Here is a 17,917-nt window from a genome sequence, read left to right as displayed (position 1 = left end):
TAATGGAGGCTTTTTCAGTCCCAAGCACATGAAGAAAGCATCAGGATTACATAAAGTAACACGATAAAATACAGGATTGTGAAACCAATATAATGTGTAAGTCTATGGAGCTCAGCAGGAAGAACTCTGTGTATAGACAAGTCCCTTTTCTGGAATGTGTGCTCTCATATGGTGTTATCCAGGATCAGCTATTGAGTGCAAAGAGTTTTTCCCTGTGGCGAGTTGTTCCAGCAGATCTATTTTTAATCAGCTATTCTGGTTTAATTCCCTACATGGCTACCCGTTTTCTGGGGTGGAAATACCTCGTTCTGGAGTAAAAGGCTCTCCATCCTTGCCCCACTCCAAACATGTAGACATGGCAGGATTTCTAGGTGTGGTGTTAGTTCTTGATAACCATCTTGCTCCAGCAACCTCTAAAAGACTTGGTAGGAAGCATATAGTACCTTAGCACAATAAACTTATTGCTTCCAGGGGAGGATCCACCCCGTTTTGGTGGCATGGACACTGGGACGAATGGCTGGAAGTCTCTCAAACTGCTGTGAGGCCACAGCAGAAGCACTAAAGGTGTGGTGGCCACGTCAGATTCCAGTGAATCTGCAAAGTCTGCTAAATACTTTGTGACAAGGACATGAGAAAAGAAAGAAAAGGAAAGGGGAGAATCCAGGGAGGGTGCCCTGCTGCAGTCACACACCCCTTCTAGCACCATGTAGGTCTTGTGGCAGTGGCTTCAATTCCCTGCAGTCCTGGACACTTGGGTCCCTTGCAGAGTCTGACGTACACCTGGGGATCCGGACTGGTGTGAGATACCTAGGGGGACTTATTTTGTTATGTTAAAAAGGTGCTAATCTACTTTTACAGCGTAACTCCATTTACTGCAGTAGAGTTGCTCTTTATTTACAGTCACGTTCTGAGAAGCCGTTGTGGAGAGTGTACACGTGAGAGGTTCGTGTGGAGTAATGCACTGTGAGTTCACATTCTAGATTATTGCACACTAACATCCCCTTGTAGACAAGCCTTTGCTCTACTTTTCAGCTTGGCTAAGTCAAACTATATCCAATATGTGCCAACGGCTGAAACAAAAGGCACAAACAAGTTATCATGTTGGAAACTAAATGCTATGGGATTTTTCCCTTTAGTATAAATGGCTTTCCTTATCTTCTGTCTCATGAGCTCTTCTTTTCAATATAAATAATGTACAATAATTATGAATAATTACTGTGATTATGAATAATTAGTGAAGGGACAACAAATTTGTGGGGAACACTGGTAACCAGGACTCAAATGATTAGTATCATTTCTCAAAATGCTGAGCAGTAAGCAACAGATGGATCCAGGGCAAGATGTATATGCCATAGGCTTTTGTTACTAGTCTCCTGCTTAACTCTTAGCAGTTCTGGTTTAAGCCTGCTGTTGCTCTAAACTAAACATATTTTCTCTTTCTCTTTGAATATGTATCTGAATTCTTTAGCTCAGCAGTTCCCAAACTCTGACAGATTGTGCACCACCAATTTAAAATGTTATAACCAACCTTAAGCACCACCAGCAAATTCTTGTCATATAAAGTAATTATAATAACTCTGTTATTGTGTACCACTGACAGGTTGTCTGAGTACCACTGGTGGTAAACATACCACAGTTTGGGAACCGCTGCTTTAGATGAAGGTTGCCACACTTTCCTTAAAAAACATTTTTTTAAAACAAATTGCACTCATTGTAGTAGCTTGCTTTTCAGGGAACCTGTTAGAGAAGATTGGCCATGTGAGGAAATATCTTAACACTCAAAGGCTTACTTACATCTTTAATATAAGAAGCAGGACATAGGGGAAAGGGGGGAAGAGAGGGTATAGAAGATACAAAACCCCTGGCATAAGAAACCCTAGAAGAGTGGGAAACCCTTTGATGGGGGGTGGAGAGAGGGAGGAGGATATAGAGAACCCCTGAAAGTAGGGAAATGGTGAGAAGGGGATGGCAAAGTATTCCTGAACGTGAGGGAAGATGACACATGGACAACTTGCAAGGGTAAGAGCAGATGGAACCCCTGTTATATGTACGAATAGTGACAATAAAGTGTGTCACCCTCTAGTATAAGCTATGTTTGTATTCATTTAGTAATATACAGGATCTTATTTTCTGCTCCTGAAAGCTGATCCATACTAGTGGAGCCCCAGTGAAGTCAAGTTAGCTTGAAGGCAGAGGTGGAGGGGTTGCCTGCCTATAGCTCTATTAAATTCTGTGGATGTCTGAACAGCTGTAAGGTCCCAACCATGTGCATGGGTTGGAAGGACTGGGCCTTCACTGCAGAAAAAAACCCAGCTATAAATATAGAAGCCTTTGGAAAGGCGTAGAAATTAAAACTTTCTGTAGTAGCATTCTTCATTTGTATTGTGGTAGCACTTTGAGCCCCACTAGACCAGAACCCCACTGTGTTAGGTGTTGTATTAACCCACAGCAAAAAAGACAGCTCTGGCCTCAAAGGGCTTACAGCCTAAATACAAGCACTGGATATAGCCAGACAGGGCTGTGCAGAACAAGGTAACAAACAGACAATATGCTCAGCATAATAGGTCATATCCAAATCACTGCTGAAGGGGTTTTTTTGTAAGTATCCACTTCAAGGAGCATTTGAACGAGGGGTCTGAAGGAGGATGCTGTGCAGAGCACTATGAAGCTAGACCCACTGCTGAAAAGGAAGATTTGGATGCAGGCACTGCAATAGGTCTTTGCTCTGCAAGATACTGACCATGACACATGTTCACATGTACCCATACACACGCCCAAAAATGGTTCATAAAGCCCCTTTTGAGTTCATCACATACACAACCCTATGGAAATGCATAATAATATAAATAGAACAAACTCCGAAAGGATTATTCAGCTGTAATTCAGGTAAAATTCCCATTGAGTATGGTCAGAGTGATGACTCATGGTGACAGAACTGTACCAGATATACATATTTTCTTGTTTTCTTTCTGCTATTTAATACCCTGTAGTGTTTCTAGGCCACTTATCATCATTGTGTCTGATCTGCTGTTTGCTAGAGGCTGAGTTACAGACTGAGTAGGAGTGATGTTATTGAAAGTAAAGGCTAATATCCCATGAAAAACATCTCCAACTTTGTTCTGCTGTCAGATGCCAGACCTTCCTATATCCAGTCCACCCTAGTCAAGAATTGCTAAATGTGGCAGCTGAAAAGTATGTCTGTGTGGTAAAAGTGCTTGCTGAAAACTCTATGAAGATTAGCCCAACTGTTTTTCTGTATTTGTTTAGATATTAAGCTATAAGTTGTTGCTAAACGCCTAATTATAGTTTAAGATCTAGTGAGGCCTTGTATAAAGTAAGGCCTGGTAAATTTAGCAAAGCCTAGAAGTAGTAAGGCCCTGTGGTGCAGTTAAAATTACCTTATCAAAGGAATGCAAGGATTGTACTGCTATTGGTCAGTCTAAGGACAGGTGAAGAAAAAGGAATCTAAGTGGTCATATGTTATCAGTGTCCTTCAGAAGCTATGAATTATCTGAAATATTTGGAAACCACTCAGAAGGAAGATGCAGCTCTGCAAAAAGGATTAGTTAGCTGTTGCCTGGATCAGCGGGCCCGTGAACCTCGAGGAGCCCAAGAACTGCATTCCAGGGTCCTTCACGATACCCCTCAGACAGCCTTGCTTGGGGATGCCTGACCTCCCTGAACTTTGTAAAAATAGAAGCTTCCTGTGTATCAGGCATCAGAGGGACTGCCAATAAGTTGCGGACGCAAATTGCTTTCGTCTGTCAGCATTTGTCTTGTTACTATGTGTAGTTGTGGGGTTTTTTAAGTCAATAAATCTTTCTTACCTTTCTACCCCTGACCACACTCTCAATCTAAACCCTCCGCAGGCGGCTGTGACGCTATAGCCAGAAGCACTCTCAGACCCTTATGGCATTCCTTCCACATGCTTGATTTTCCTTAACTATTAATTCCCCCCACCTGTCAAGACGTAACCCTTCAGCTAACAAAACTCATTAAGCAACAATTTTTTCCCATCTCCCTTACCACTACAAAATTAAGAAAGGGGTCACATTGTGAATATCCTCCTCCTCCATCTTACCTGCAGATAATTGATGATATTTCAAAAGTAAAGCATAAAACAGATCAGAGTTTCAGGTGAGGCTGAAGAAATACCAATGCAATAATATGTTCCTTAAAAAAATGTTCCTTTAAAAATATAATAATAAAAAATTAATTGAATAATTACATAAAAATTATTTATAAAAAATCAAATCAAATTCCAAACCAACCAACCAACCAAAAAATAAGAACCACCCCCCTCCCCCCTGCACTCATATAGTAACAACCACTACACGTCACCTCCACCGCACATCGGAAAATACACACCAGATCCTCTTCTGATGTGGACTGGCTTGATGCGAAGCCAGATGAATATGCATTTAGCCCATAATATAAAGCTATGATTGCCTCTAGCAGATTTTTCTAAATCCACAAAATGCATCTGTGTGCAATTATACAGAAATATGTTCTATGGTTTCGAGATGAAACAGATACATACCTACTGATGCTAAGTTAAATATGGTCCTCGCTGCAAAATAAACAAATCCAACCACATTACACTCTGTACAATGCATGCTTCAGGCAAACCAAAACATTCTCATTATTCAGTAAAATAGGAGGATTAATTTGTTGTCCCACAACCACTGAAGCATTTGGTGTTGAACGCTGTTACTGAGCTGAACCCTATGCATCGTGATGTCCAAAAATTTGCCTGTCTTGACAAGTTTGTTGTACTGAAGAGTTTGTGAATGAGCAGCAGCGCTTGCACCTTTTAAATTTAATTTTGATCTAGAAAAATAAACTGAGAATCTGTAATGCTACATTTGAGATGTACACAGTTTTGAAACACAGACAATTAAGTCATGGCACTCAGTTTGATGGTTGAGACACTCAAAATTATCACAAAGGTGACCAAATTCCAATTTTAATTCCTATGTGTAGACCTGAGTGTCTAATATAGGCATTCAGATATTATTTTTAATACCTGGAGGAAGTCAGATTGAAATTTCAGTTGACTAGGTGGTCAACAAAAACAACTCCCATTTCAGTGGAAGCCATGTGGCAAAATCTCTTACCTCAGTGGTTCCCAAACTGGGTCCATAAAGCCACTGTAAGTAGTTTATGGTCTACCCGGTCCCATGCTCCTTTCATTTGAAAAATTCCAAATGCTGAGACCTAGTGATCTGGGAAACATTTGAGGGTTGACAGTGGTTTGTGGGTTCAAGAAATTTGGGAACCACTGCCATAACTCAACTGAAAATCCAGCCTACAGTTTACAATTAAAATCTTATTTTAACAGACTTGTGCATACTTTGTGCGCTATCAATTTGCACAAAAGCAATGTAGACCTGCTTGCTTTCAGCTAACTGGGAAGGAGGCTTTGTTTCCTGAAGGTGTTCTTCATGGTAACTTGGCCTTATTTCAACAAGACAGATATAAACTACTTCTTCTCTCTATTGCAATAGTATTATTAATGTAACAAGCAATAAAGTGCACATACCTCAAAGCAAAGTGCTCCAAGCTGGACACAGTATGGCTTGCAGCAGAAGAGGTTTGTCATTGGGAACAGTGAAGTTTGTCTTTCTATGGGTGCCAGAATAAAGGCAAATAAAAACCTGCCCCAGTGGAGACATCTTAGAAGAGGGAAGTCCTGCTAGGAGGCTAGCAAACAAAAGTGATTCCTCAGCAAGCCCACGAAAAATCCCAGCCTCCTAATTGGCTGGGAGGAATCCTTTAAGACAGAAGGTGCATGTGTGAGACCAGAGGTGAGAGGGACCTTGCAGTGGTAGATTCACCCCTTGGCAGCCAGAGCGTGCAAGGGGGCCTCTGGACGACCCAGGAGCGCACAGCCCTGAAGAACCAAGCTGGGGCTTCAGGACATTGCAGGCTGATCCCCGCAGGGACCCATCCACCAGGAGTGCGGGAGCCCTGTGCAGGGTGGGAGGGAAGGTGAGACCAGAGGGAGATAGTCTGGGTCATCTTTGGCACTTGTGAGTGGTTGGGTTGGCCTAAGGGGAAGGGGGTACTGAGCAGCACACAGAGAAGCTGTGTGATAGGAAACCCTAGGAGGGGGAGCAGAGGGCTATAGATGACCAAGAGAGGTTGGGAAGTGTGGTGTTTTTTTGTGTTGCTTTGTTTTGTTTTTGCCTTTGAGTTCAGGTTTGTACCAGGGGTGGGACAACACTGGCTGAGGGTACTGGAAGCCAGAGTCAGCTACCAGAGGAGCCAGAGGGCACAGTGTCCTCTACCAGCTGCTGCCTGCAAACCACGCTGAAGACAGGGTTGTGTGTGCTAAGCACAGCAGACCCCGAGCTGTGCTCCCCTGCGGACCACCGGAGAGATTGCAAAAGGCACTTTATTGTCATCCTGAGCCTTGTGGTATTAAGTCATTTGTGTATTTGAAGTGCTATGTTACCAATGTGAAGTATAGTATATTGAAATCCAATTAGTGAATGGTGACTGTTGGGTTGTTTATTGTTGATTGTTAGTCAGTATTATTAGCTTAGTTAAGCATTTTCCTTTTTGTGTCACTTATAAATTCAAGTCCTTATAATTTATCTGTATATGTGTGTGTGTGTGTATGTGTGTGTGTGTACACACACACATGTATATGTATATATGTGTGTATATACACATACACACACACACACACATATATGTATGTATATATAGTGTATTAGTGTTCATATATATATCAGTTTGAATCATGTCTTGCACTGGAGGAGAGGAACTTGGGATACTCTGCTGCTCAGCTGCTACCATTCCTTTGGTGGCCTGGGAGAAAGACCAAGGCCATTGGCACCCCAGGGATCCAAAATTGACAGAAGGCTGCCCCTAGCAAGGCAGACCAGGGTTACATTATTAATAACCTTACTTATTTAATTTGTCATTGTTTGATTGCCTGGTCTACTACATGCATGGGAGGTCACTTTAATAGGTGACCAGACTCAGTGAAATCAGTGGAATCCTGTTATTTTGGCTTATTATGTGGGAGAGGTTGACTGGGCAGACAGCCTGGCCCAGAGGGATCAGCGAGGAGCAGACACTTGAATTCGAATTCCCCTGAGGTCATGTAGGACCTAAAGCACATGGAGTTCATCACTGAACTGATTTGAAATGAAATTTTTCTAACACTGCTGTGTGTATGTGTGTGTGCATGCATGCGTGTGTGTGTGCGCACACACTTAATGGGAGTTGTGTATCTACACACACGCACACACACTCAGCATCGTCAAAACACTTCATTTCAAGTCAGTTCAACAGTAAACCCCATGAGCTTTAGGTTCAGCATAACCTCAGGGCAGTGTACACATGCACACACTTCTTTCTCCAACTTCCCCTTCTGCAGTCAGAATGAAAACAAAACATCAAATATATCAAGGCTTCCCAAACAACAAAAATTCCCATTTTAAGTCAGCTGGAATACATCCCCAGGCTATCTATATATATCTACAAGGATACAGAATATTATTGCCTAGCCCACACACTGACCGCCATACTTTTCAAAACATTCCTGTCCTGACAATAAGCCTGCACGTGGATGAATGGCTGTCTTTGTTTTGCACTTTTATATAACTCAGCACTCCTGATAAGCATATCTGACATTATCTTGGGATGTTTTTATCAGTTTTCCCATGTGAAAAATTCCAAGAATTTTGCATGTAGGGGAGTGCTTTGCCTGAGAAATATTGACCCAATGAAGTAACCAGACGTGTCCTTCCAATAGAGATAGCATTTATGGCAGAAAAATACAGTAAATGGCTTTTCTGGTCAATTGACTTTTGAAGTGAAGTTTGCCAGCCATTGGATGAGTTTCTTGTAAATTTTATTCTGCAAAAGGAGAATATTAAACAGTGGAAAACAAAATACCAACTGCAATTTATCAATCATTCCCTCATCTCACCCCCTACAAAAATATGATTTTCTTGCCTCACCAGCTGGAAAGTGTTGTGCTGTTCTCTTTGTTGTGACATTGCAGGGTGGCACTAAAAGTAAATAATTATTCACAGAAACAATTGTGTGAAGGAGTGGTCTGTTTGAAAAAGGAGTGATGCAGCTAGACATAAGTAATGTCAATAAGGATTTCAACGCCACTTGTTAAGAGAAGATAACACTGGATATGTCTGTGTCCTAACTGGATAATTTTTTTTTTGTAATGCAAGTGTATTATCACGAGTATTTAAAGGCCAAAACAGTATCCAATCAGTCTCTATAGAAGATGACCCTTTAGCCTTTTGCCCTGTGGAACTGGACAGAAAAAACTCACAAAGTTGAATTTTATAATGAAAGGGGTCAGGTCTTTTTCTTCCAGTGCGCACAATTTGCATCTTGAGGCAGGTCATTTAAATTCTTATCTCAATTTTGCATTAAGGCAACATTATTACTAATGTTACTAGTAATTACTAATTACTAATATTTAAAACAGAACCAGCTAAAATTCTCCAAATGTGTTTTTTTTGGGGGGGGTCATCAAAATGGCCTTTTTGAAAGCAAACTTTGTAACAAAAACTTCTTAAATTTGTCCTTTTCCTTGACAATCATTATTACATTTACATATTGGGATGTGAGATTTCTTTGCATGGCAGCCTTGCATTACATGGGCATATCTACTAGAAACGCAGGACTCTCCAGTGCAAACTTCAATTTTTTGTTTCAAGTCTTTTGCAAGAAAATGGCTAATCCCAAACTACTGTATGCCCAGCCTCTCCTGAACTTTGAGAAGACGATCCAATTCTTAGTGTGAATTTTATGATTCAGCCCCATTTTAATCCATGTTTTCAGCACTGTCAAGATTCTTGCTAGCTGATGCATTGTGAATAAGACAGTAATAAGACAGATGATGAAGAGACGTAATGACTCAATTGAAAGTTGGGATGAACCTGTTTTGGGGCAAGGTGTCAAATGTATGGCCTGTGAGGCACATTCAGCCCGCCTGATATAATTTATGAGGTCTGAGATATATTATCTAGATGAAGCTTTCATAACAGAAAAGAGTTAGATTCAAATTCTCCTGGCTGAAAAGGAGGACCTTCCAAATGTGAACTGAGTGTAAACGGATGCAGTGCTGTCAAGTCTGCTACAGAGCCCCTGCCTCCCCTTAACATCATTGGGGCATCAGCTCAGAAGTCTAGTGTCAGCATTATTGAAGACTCCAGTCTTTTTCATGGACTAAAAAACAGGGATGGTGCAAAATGGTGTAGGGAAGGAAAGGGAAAGGTCAAGTGGGAAGCAGAAGAGAGAAGAAAGCATCCCTTTGATATCAAAGTAGCCTGTGATGTAGAGAGAGGATATTATGTGTGCTTGAACTTACACCTCAGCTCCCAGACAGAAAGCAAACACGACATTTGACCGGTTCCAGTAAGTGAGGTAAACACTCCCCTGCTTTAAGGCATCTCAACCAGGCAATTCTCTTTTGTAGTGGTGGTGGTGGTTGAGGGGGAGGCGGCAAAAATGTATATTTGTTTTACCTAAAATAGACTATGCTTAAATACACCAGTAGGTATACAGAAAAGGTGGGGATGAGTACTTGGTTAGCAGACTGGTGCTATGTGAGGTTCTCCCTCAGAGGTCTGCTAATGCAATCAATTCTGAACTGTCAAAACCCTGACTGCCAGCCTCAGTTCTCTTTTTAGCAATTTCCAGTGCAGAACCACCCACAGACCATCACCCACATCCAAGCTGCTTTTGCTTTAAAGCTACTTATTTATCACACTTCTGGATATCTTCCCGCAACACAATGGACTTTCCTTGTGCCTCACAATAGCCCCGGGGGATGATTACAGCATTTAAGGATAAAGGAGAACACTCCCTAAAGTCCTCAACATACTGGAAATATCACTGTAGGTTTAGAAACTTAGGGCTTATTGCCCCTAGTGTACACAAGAGGGTTCTGAGTCGGCTGATGTTTAAATCCTGAATCTAAACTGAAATCAATTCACAATCCTACATCAAGGCACAAAAAGGGATATTTGAGGCTGGGTAAATCAGTATGTAAACAGTGGCTTTAAGAAATGGGAGTGTTCATTTTGCCACTAATAAAACTGGGAAAGCTGTGGGTGAATGACTAAAAGAACAAAGGGCAGCTTAAGAGAATGGAGCTGGGTAAAAAGGCCAGGAAGAATTCAAAAGTCATTCTGACTAGAACCAGTTAGACAGAAGTTAGTTAAAGCAGAATAAATGCTCAAAGGGCATGGTCTTAAATCATAGGCTAAGTACAGACAGTCAAAAAGCCCAAGGCTGAATTGATTCAGTCTTTGCAAGTTAATCTAAACTGCTTAGATTGAACCAATAAGCAAGTGAACAGACATTCACTTTTGATTCTGGAAATGCAGCCCATGGCTCCTGTGGCCTAGGCCAGCAGCTGAGGTGAGCTAGAATGTGCCTTCCTGCTAGGCTGGAGCAGACAGCTTGGACAAAGGCTAGCCCACCCACCCTGTGGGGGGGGGGGTGTTGCAGGGGAGGTGCAAGGCAGCATGGGATGCTGGGGGACTGTGAGTTAACTTGAATCTGTAGGGGGTCTGGAACAGAAGTTCAATAAACTGATTTAACCTAAATCAGTTAAGTCTGATGCTACATCCATCCACATTTATCTTAAACTGTTTTTGGTCATTTCAAAAGTGGTTTATGTGCACTGAACTTCTGTTGTGTTATAGATTTGAACCAGTTTCTGGTTTATGTGTAATTTCTGTCTCTAGCCATACTGTCTCCTGTCTTTTTGAACAAGTGTTTTTCCTTCTTAGAAGGACTAAGTGTATTAGGTTTCCCCATCTGATGCCTACAGGAAGGGCTAGCTACCTCTATTGAAATAATGCTACCAAATTCCCTGGTGTGTTAAATTGGCTCATACTTAGAGACACATCAATTACATATGGAGGGATCAGGAGCTCTAGCATGTCAGTGCTGAGTGGAGAAAGGGAATGGAAGAAGAGAGGGGAAAAACAGAAACATTGTCCAAGAAAAGATGTAGAGCTGCAGTGTTCTTTGAAAGAATCAAAATGAGAGGAAAGAAGTGTGATGTTTCAAACCTTAGCAAAAAAATCCAACAGTTAAATTAACAAGAAACTTGAGCTATGAAGGATCCAGATCATGGCATTTTGATAGGGCCTATATCTATCCTGTGGATGTATAGAATAATCTATCTCCCAACAGTGTCAGTTTGCCCTTTCCATGAGTACTGCTCTTCCTGTTAAAATATATATATTGTTTTAAAATGTGCAATGATCGCACATTGTGCAGTTTCTAACCTTTAAAACTACTTTCCTTCTAGGAGTACAAAATGATTTCAGAATACCGGAATGATCATGTATAAGCAGTTTTATAAAGTGAAAAGGCTGCCAGGTCCTATATATAACAATATATATTAGAACCTTCAATTATTTCTTTTATTAGAGCCTTCAATATCAGGCCACATTGCAAAGATGGCATTGAGGCCTAAAACACATGCAGGGGGTAGGATAACTGCAAACCTATATAAAGTTCCTGATATAAATGTGTGGACCTCTCATGGCTTTAACCCTGATACTGGTGTAAGTTTTCCTAACAACTACAAGTGATTACCCCCAGCATAGAAACCTAATTCTACCAAAATTGCTCATAAACAAAATTTTGTCCCATAAGAAATTCGTTTCCATTCTGAATTGGAACATAAAATTGAAATGTTAAAAATAATCATGCAATAAAATAAAATAGGATTTAATGTTGAGATGCCTACTCAGCATTTTTGTTTCAATTGAAAAACCAATTAACATTTTTCATTTTGACACTTCATGTAAAATGTACAGAATTTTTCAGTTTTTAAAAATGAAATATAGCAATGTCAGCATGAAAATGTTCATTATATTTAAGCCTAACATGAGAACTCTTGGCATAAAGAAAACCTAAACTGTATTTGTCAACTTTATAAGTTTTTGCATGAAAAATTTCATCCACATCTACATCCAATAGACTCTGAGCCTCTGCTGTCAAGACATTCCAGGAGGCAGCAAGTGAGATGGAAGAACCCATCTAAGTAAACCAAGCACAGACTTGACCCATCATTCCCCCAAACTAGAGGGAAACCTAAACTCAACTGTACATGACATGAAAGATTTTTTTTGACGATTTAAATTATTGCCACATTCCCATGCACCTCCAGGGGCTGGAAAAGGAAGAGCTGAGATTCTGATTGGGAAGTTGTTCTCATGGTACTTAACCTGCCTTGAAGCAATAAACAGCAGAAGTCTCACGTTTTCCAGCTCAATTTGCAGACTGAGGAGGTTAGCTTAATTTACTAATTTACGTAAGATAAGATGTGAATAAACACCTAAATGTTTGGAAGCTTTCCAAGTTCAAACTGCTGAAGACTGACTTTTCTTGGCTGTTCAAATTAACATAGGTTTAGTGATGTGGATCTTTTTACACTGAAAACTTGACAATGCTTAGAAGTGCTATTATTTTGATGGGACCATTAACATACATTATACAAAGAGGTCATCTACTTCTGTAGCTTCCAAGCATAGAAATAATATCTGTCTCTTAAAAATTTGTTCTAGGGGAGATCTCCAAATGTAACATACCAGATATTTCATACCACAGCAGGAAATAGGTGTGAGTGCAGACAGGTGTGGTACAGCTAGGCAGAGCACGTTGGGAAAAGAATTCATGGCATCCCCAAAAATATCCAGACATTTCAGGTTATTCCCAAACTCAGACCAAACTAGTACTATGAAAAATGAGTTCCCTAGTTGCATGGTGTTACTTCCTGAGGACACCTAGTGGGGATTTACTGTAAGTACTGACAGCACAGTATAAAGTTGTTTATCATGAAAGTTAATTTATCAAAAACATTAACTTAACCTTCAAAATTACTTTTGCTTACCTAATTACTCTTGTTTACCTAACCCATCTGCCTCAGTAATATTCATTTAACTAAATGCGTGCCTAAAACCAAACAGGAGACGCATACAAAGCTGCAGGTTTTTCCATTCTAAATTTTACCATGGCTGTTCCTTCCCATTGCCGTCTGGCACGTTGTACATCACTTACTGAGATTATAAAGACTCTCTGAGTGCGTCCCCACATAGAGGGGCATGTGCAGCAGCAAAAAGTAGCAGGACAAATTTGTGCCCATGCCTTTGCACGTGTGCTTTGGTGCAGGGCAAATGGCCCTCCTTCTGGCAAACTGCCCTTTCCCTGCTTCTCCCAGCTCTTGGAGTGCTGGAGGAGCCAAGGGGGAACTAAAGGAGGGGAGATGGCCAGGCCAGCAGCCAGAGCGTTTCCCCGAACGACTGAGCCTCCGTGTCTGCCAGCTCACACTCCTGTGGCGTGTGCTGTGTCACTTTTCTTTGCAGTATTTTTTTCCTACCAGGATTTCCCAGTAGCAAATTTTGCCTCCACACTGCAAATCTGCAGTGCAGGGCACATTTTAACATGCCAGGCGTGCAGTTTGTGGCACCACAAAGAGGTTTGCGGTGCCACAAACCACATGTGCCTACACATCTGGATCTGGCCCGGTATCCTGCAGTCTTATCTTCATACCTGTTTGTAAGGATCACCATACCAAACTGTGGGCACTGCCAAAAACAAAACATGCACACAAGAACCCCATATTATGCAATCTATTTTCAAATCACCATAATTAGTAAATATATGTGACATGGATGTGGCTGTGTGAATTTGGCCTAATGACAGCATGGAAACAGGTTCATGGTTTCACTTTTGCCGTATGGGTAGACCAGGAAAAAAATGAAGGTTGAAATTGTATACTGGATCTTTGTATGGCTGAGGCATTTCTATCTTGCAAGTTTCTACACACCAGAAATGTTTGGATGAGGCTAGAAATGTAGCACAGGAGGCTAAACCACTAAATGGGTGGAAGCACTGTGGTTAACTGCCTTGTCTCGCTTTGAATCACAGCCTTCTTTTGCCTTCTCTTGAGAAAAATCAGTTCCATCAAACCAGCAGTTTGGAGACATTAGGACAGGGAAACCCTCCAATATGTGATTCTTCCAGAGCAAAGAGGTAACAGATGATCTGCTATGATCAAAACCTGTGTTTGTACAGGGCTAAACCAACCAACATGGATGAATAAATACCGCCCCCCTGAATCTGCCAGGACCACCCCCAGCTCGACATCTGTCTTATATCATGAGTGTATTTGTGTGGCTATATAGAGCCTCATACTTCAGCTATCTCATGTGATGACTGATAACACAGGCTGCATTCCACAGGTTGCGTCCCAACATGCCCATCTGTTGCCCAACTGATGTGATTCATAGTATTCCCTGCATTTATTAATATTTGCAAACCATGTAGAACTGTGCAACCAGGACAATCTTCTATATTTTACATAACTAAAGGGAAGTACTGGATGGGCAGAGATACCTCAAACTCCAGGAAAGCTTTATAGGAAGTTAGTGTAGACCCAAAAGGAGTGTAATATAGGCAGAATGGCTACACTACAATCTATTACAGCATGTTCTCACTGTTTCATGGAAAAGAAACGGTTGTTTGGCAGAACTCCATACAAAACCCCATACAGACAGATTTAGCTACGTTTTCTGATGGAACAGATTTGCAGCTAGCCCAATTATTATTTTATCTGTGCATTCATTTGTTCAAGGTCCAGAGAGATTTGCTGACGGGGAGACATAGTTTAGACTTTATTGCTGTAACCTCTCTTGTTTTATATGTGAAACAGTGAGTACATGGAGGACAATGAAAAAGCAAGAAATTAAATAATACTAATAGGAAGAGAATGGTAGGTGAATGGACTAGCTACCAACCTGGCTGGTGCGCCATAGCCCTGAGGCCAAGGAGGATGGTTAAGGGCCTAAACACAGGAGGCAAATGTTGGACTTGCCTGCATATTGTTCCTTTTCAGAACAATCATAAAATGCACGTTTGTGGCATTTCCCTTCCTTCTCCTGCCATGAGTCATCCTTCCCTGCACCAGAGAGCATTACCTTCCCTCTGCTGTGTAGTTGGCACTACTTTATCAGCACCTGATAATGAAAGTTCATATGATAACAGTAGGATATTGAGCTAACAATGACGCCTATTTTTCAACTCTTATCAAGGGATTCATGTGACACCAATTGGTACTCTGCCTCAGTGTGTCACTTTCCTATAAGAAAATAAGAGCTGCAGAACAAGCAACAACAAAATAAGAACAGAGGAAGAGAAGTGCAGAGCTGGACTATAAATGCAGGCCCATGGTGCTGTTAATGGGCGCCTCTCATCCTTGCAAGGCAGCACAAATGCCAGGCAGTTCCATTTCTCAATGTGTGCACAGCTTCTACCCATTAGGACACTTTTCAAGCTAACAGAGAAAAGTTAGTTCATGAAAATTATGCTGGACAGCTTTTCTTAACGCACACATTTCAAAGCACAAATTTAGGATATGGACACAGAAAGAAGTTATCATGCAGTAAGAGGCAGTGGGGTTTTGCAGAGTGCCAGCTGCTGTTGAGTAACTGCCTGGATGCACACAGTCCTTGAGTATGTATTCCAGGCCTTTATCCAGCATAACCTTAAAAAGTCTCAAGTGACAGACTGGAAATGAAATCTGTTGGTACCCCGAAGTCGATCAGGCACCTCAAAGAGCAAGTGAAGTCACAGTCTCCGGTCTGAAAAGCAGGTGTGCTCAAATATGACAAGGCAGGAAAGTAAAATTCAGACGAAATTCAATCCAGCTTGTCTTTTTTGTGGTTTCATTTCTCTCCATGACTTAGAAATTTTTCAGTGCTGCCAACTACTGTGACTTTATCATCATGAGTTTCCTGATGTTTTAATTGAAGCCTCATCTTCCCCAAACAAACAATTATGTTGGAATTCCAGTTTTCATTTAAAAATCAGCATAAGCATCTGGCTCACCTAATGGGTATGAAAAGTTTGAAATGGTGACAAATACACCCTGAAGGCTTAAAAATTGGAAGGCAAAGAACAGAAATGGAATTATTTAAAAAAGAAAAAAAAATCTTATTCTTTTAGGCCAATATCTTGATGGGGGCGGGGGGAAGGAGGGAGTCTGACTTCCTTTTCTGAATGTCTAGTGTTGTGCAACACTAAATTTTCAAGGTAACATAATTTGAAATAAATCTAATTCATCTGGAAAGAATGGTAATCTTTCCTATTTTTTAACCTTAGCTGCAAAAGGGATTCACGATTAATAAGACATACTTATGGTTCAAAAATATTGTCATGGAAATAGCAGCAGGTTCATTGTCTGTTTATGTGGCACCAACATTGTGTTAAGGCACTTCAAATAGTCTTGAAATTAAGGAGTTATTTATGACAGGGCCCTTACATAGACAGCATTCAAATGAGGGATGGAGATTGGATCTTCTTCAATCATCTACTCTGACTCAACTTGGCTGGATCTTTTTCTAACTGATCGCATTGTGTTAGAGAGAGAAAATGCATACTAAATGAAGCACTGGCATCAGAAAGAAATTCAGTTCAACAACAGCTTCACTGTTCTCACAGGAGAGCTATTTGCTACAACAGTGCTGAAACACCTAAGAAGTTATCTACAGGTGTCTTGGCTTCATTACAGCAACTATAAGTTCCCACAAAAATGTATTCATACTGCATCTAAAAGGTTCTTTTCTTCTCAATAACATGTTATACATTTTTTTTATTGCAGTAACACCCTGTCATCTTGAAGCAAGGATTAAGACCCAATTATATTACACACTGTAGAAGCAAATACCACAAAGTCCATTCCAGAGCACTGTGGTCAGCAACATTTTCAGGTTGTGGACAGAATGATACAGCTCAGGTCAGAGGTGGGTGGGTGGGTGCTAGGGCCTGGCTGCTGCCACTTCCACCACATAACTAGGGGAGGCCAGGGCAACCACCATGGGTGCTGGCTTGCAGTGGGGGTGCTGAAAAAAAAGGCTGCTACTGCAGCCCCATGGTCATGGCAGTGTGTAGTCTCTGTGTGTAGTAGCTGCCCCAGGCACCCGGCCACTTCGTTACGTCCCTGTACCGTGGCTGCATGGAAAGAGCACCGAAGACTCCCACTGCCAAATCCTCTTGAAGACCCACATCCATGGGGCAGCTCAAATGGCTCCACACCGGATACAGGCTGTGGGCTGTAGGTTGGTGTAGTCCTGCTATGGAGTACTCACAATATTTGCAAACTAGGATTTAGGTAATATCTGACAGGTAAAAAAAAGTGAACTAAGAGGGAGTGGAGGACAAGGTAACAGGTCAAAATGTGCAAATTCTGACAGTGGCCATCACCAAACACCTACTTTATGCCACAGTGAATGCAAACCAAATCAGAACAGACTCTTGAGACTTAGTCAAGGGGAAATCTCAGCTCTGAACTTTCTGAATACTGTGCAGTTAAAATCTCAAACTCGTTGTTGCATTAACTTTTTGGTCTTTGCATGCAGTGTCCCATTTCCTCATTAACCGGGCATATATTAATTAATTTACCTAGGCTAACAGGAATAGAGTATCATGAATGTGTGATGTCCCTGTGTCAACATAGCTACAGGAATCTTAACTGTTATATTTCCTGATACCTGGAGTTAAGTCTCAATGTTAGGGTTGCATCATATTTATTCTCATATATAAATACCCCAAATTCTAATCCACGATATGGCTCCATTTGCCTACTATGCTCTAAACTGGGGGCATCTACATGAGATGCTTAATGATGCAGTAGTGTAGTTTACTGTCAAGTAAGCACAGGTCTACATGTGCGCATGCTTGCTGCACAGTAAAAACCCCTAATCACAAGTAAATTTGGTACCTGGAAATACATGTGATTAGTTACTGAGCAGTAACGCATATGTAGATGAGACCCAGGAGCAAATTTGCTCCCAGGTCAGCCCTGCAATTAGGGACTCGGCCTTAGGCTAGCCCCAGGGTTCAGGGCTGGGAG

Source organism: Crocodylus siamensis, chromosome 1 (genome assembly GCF_052110815.1).
Source record: "Crocodylus siamensis isolate JL-2025a chromosome 1, ASM5211081v1, whole genome shotgun sequence".
NCBI lineage: Eukaryota > Metazoa > Chordata > Crocodylia > Crocodylidae > Crocodylus > Crocodylus siamensis.
Note: the sequence above shows the minus strand (reverse complement) of the source record.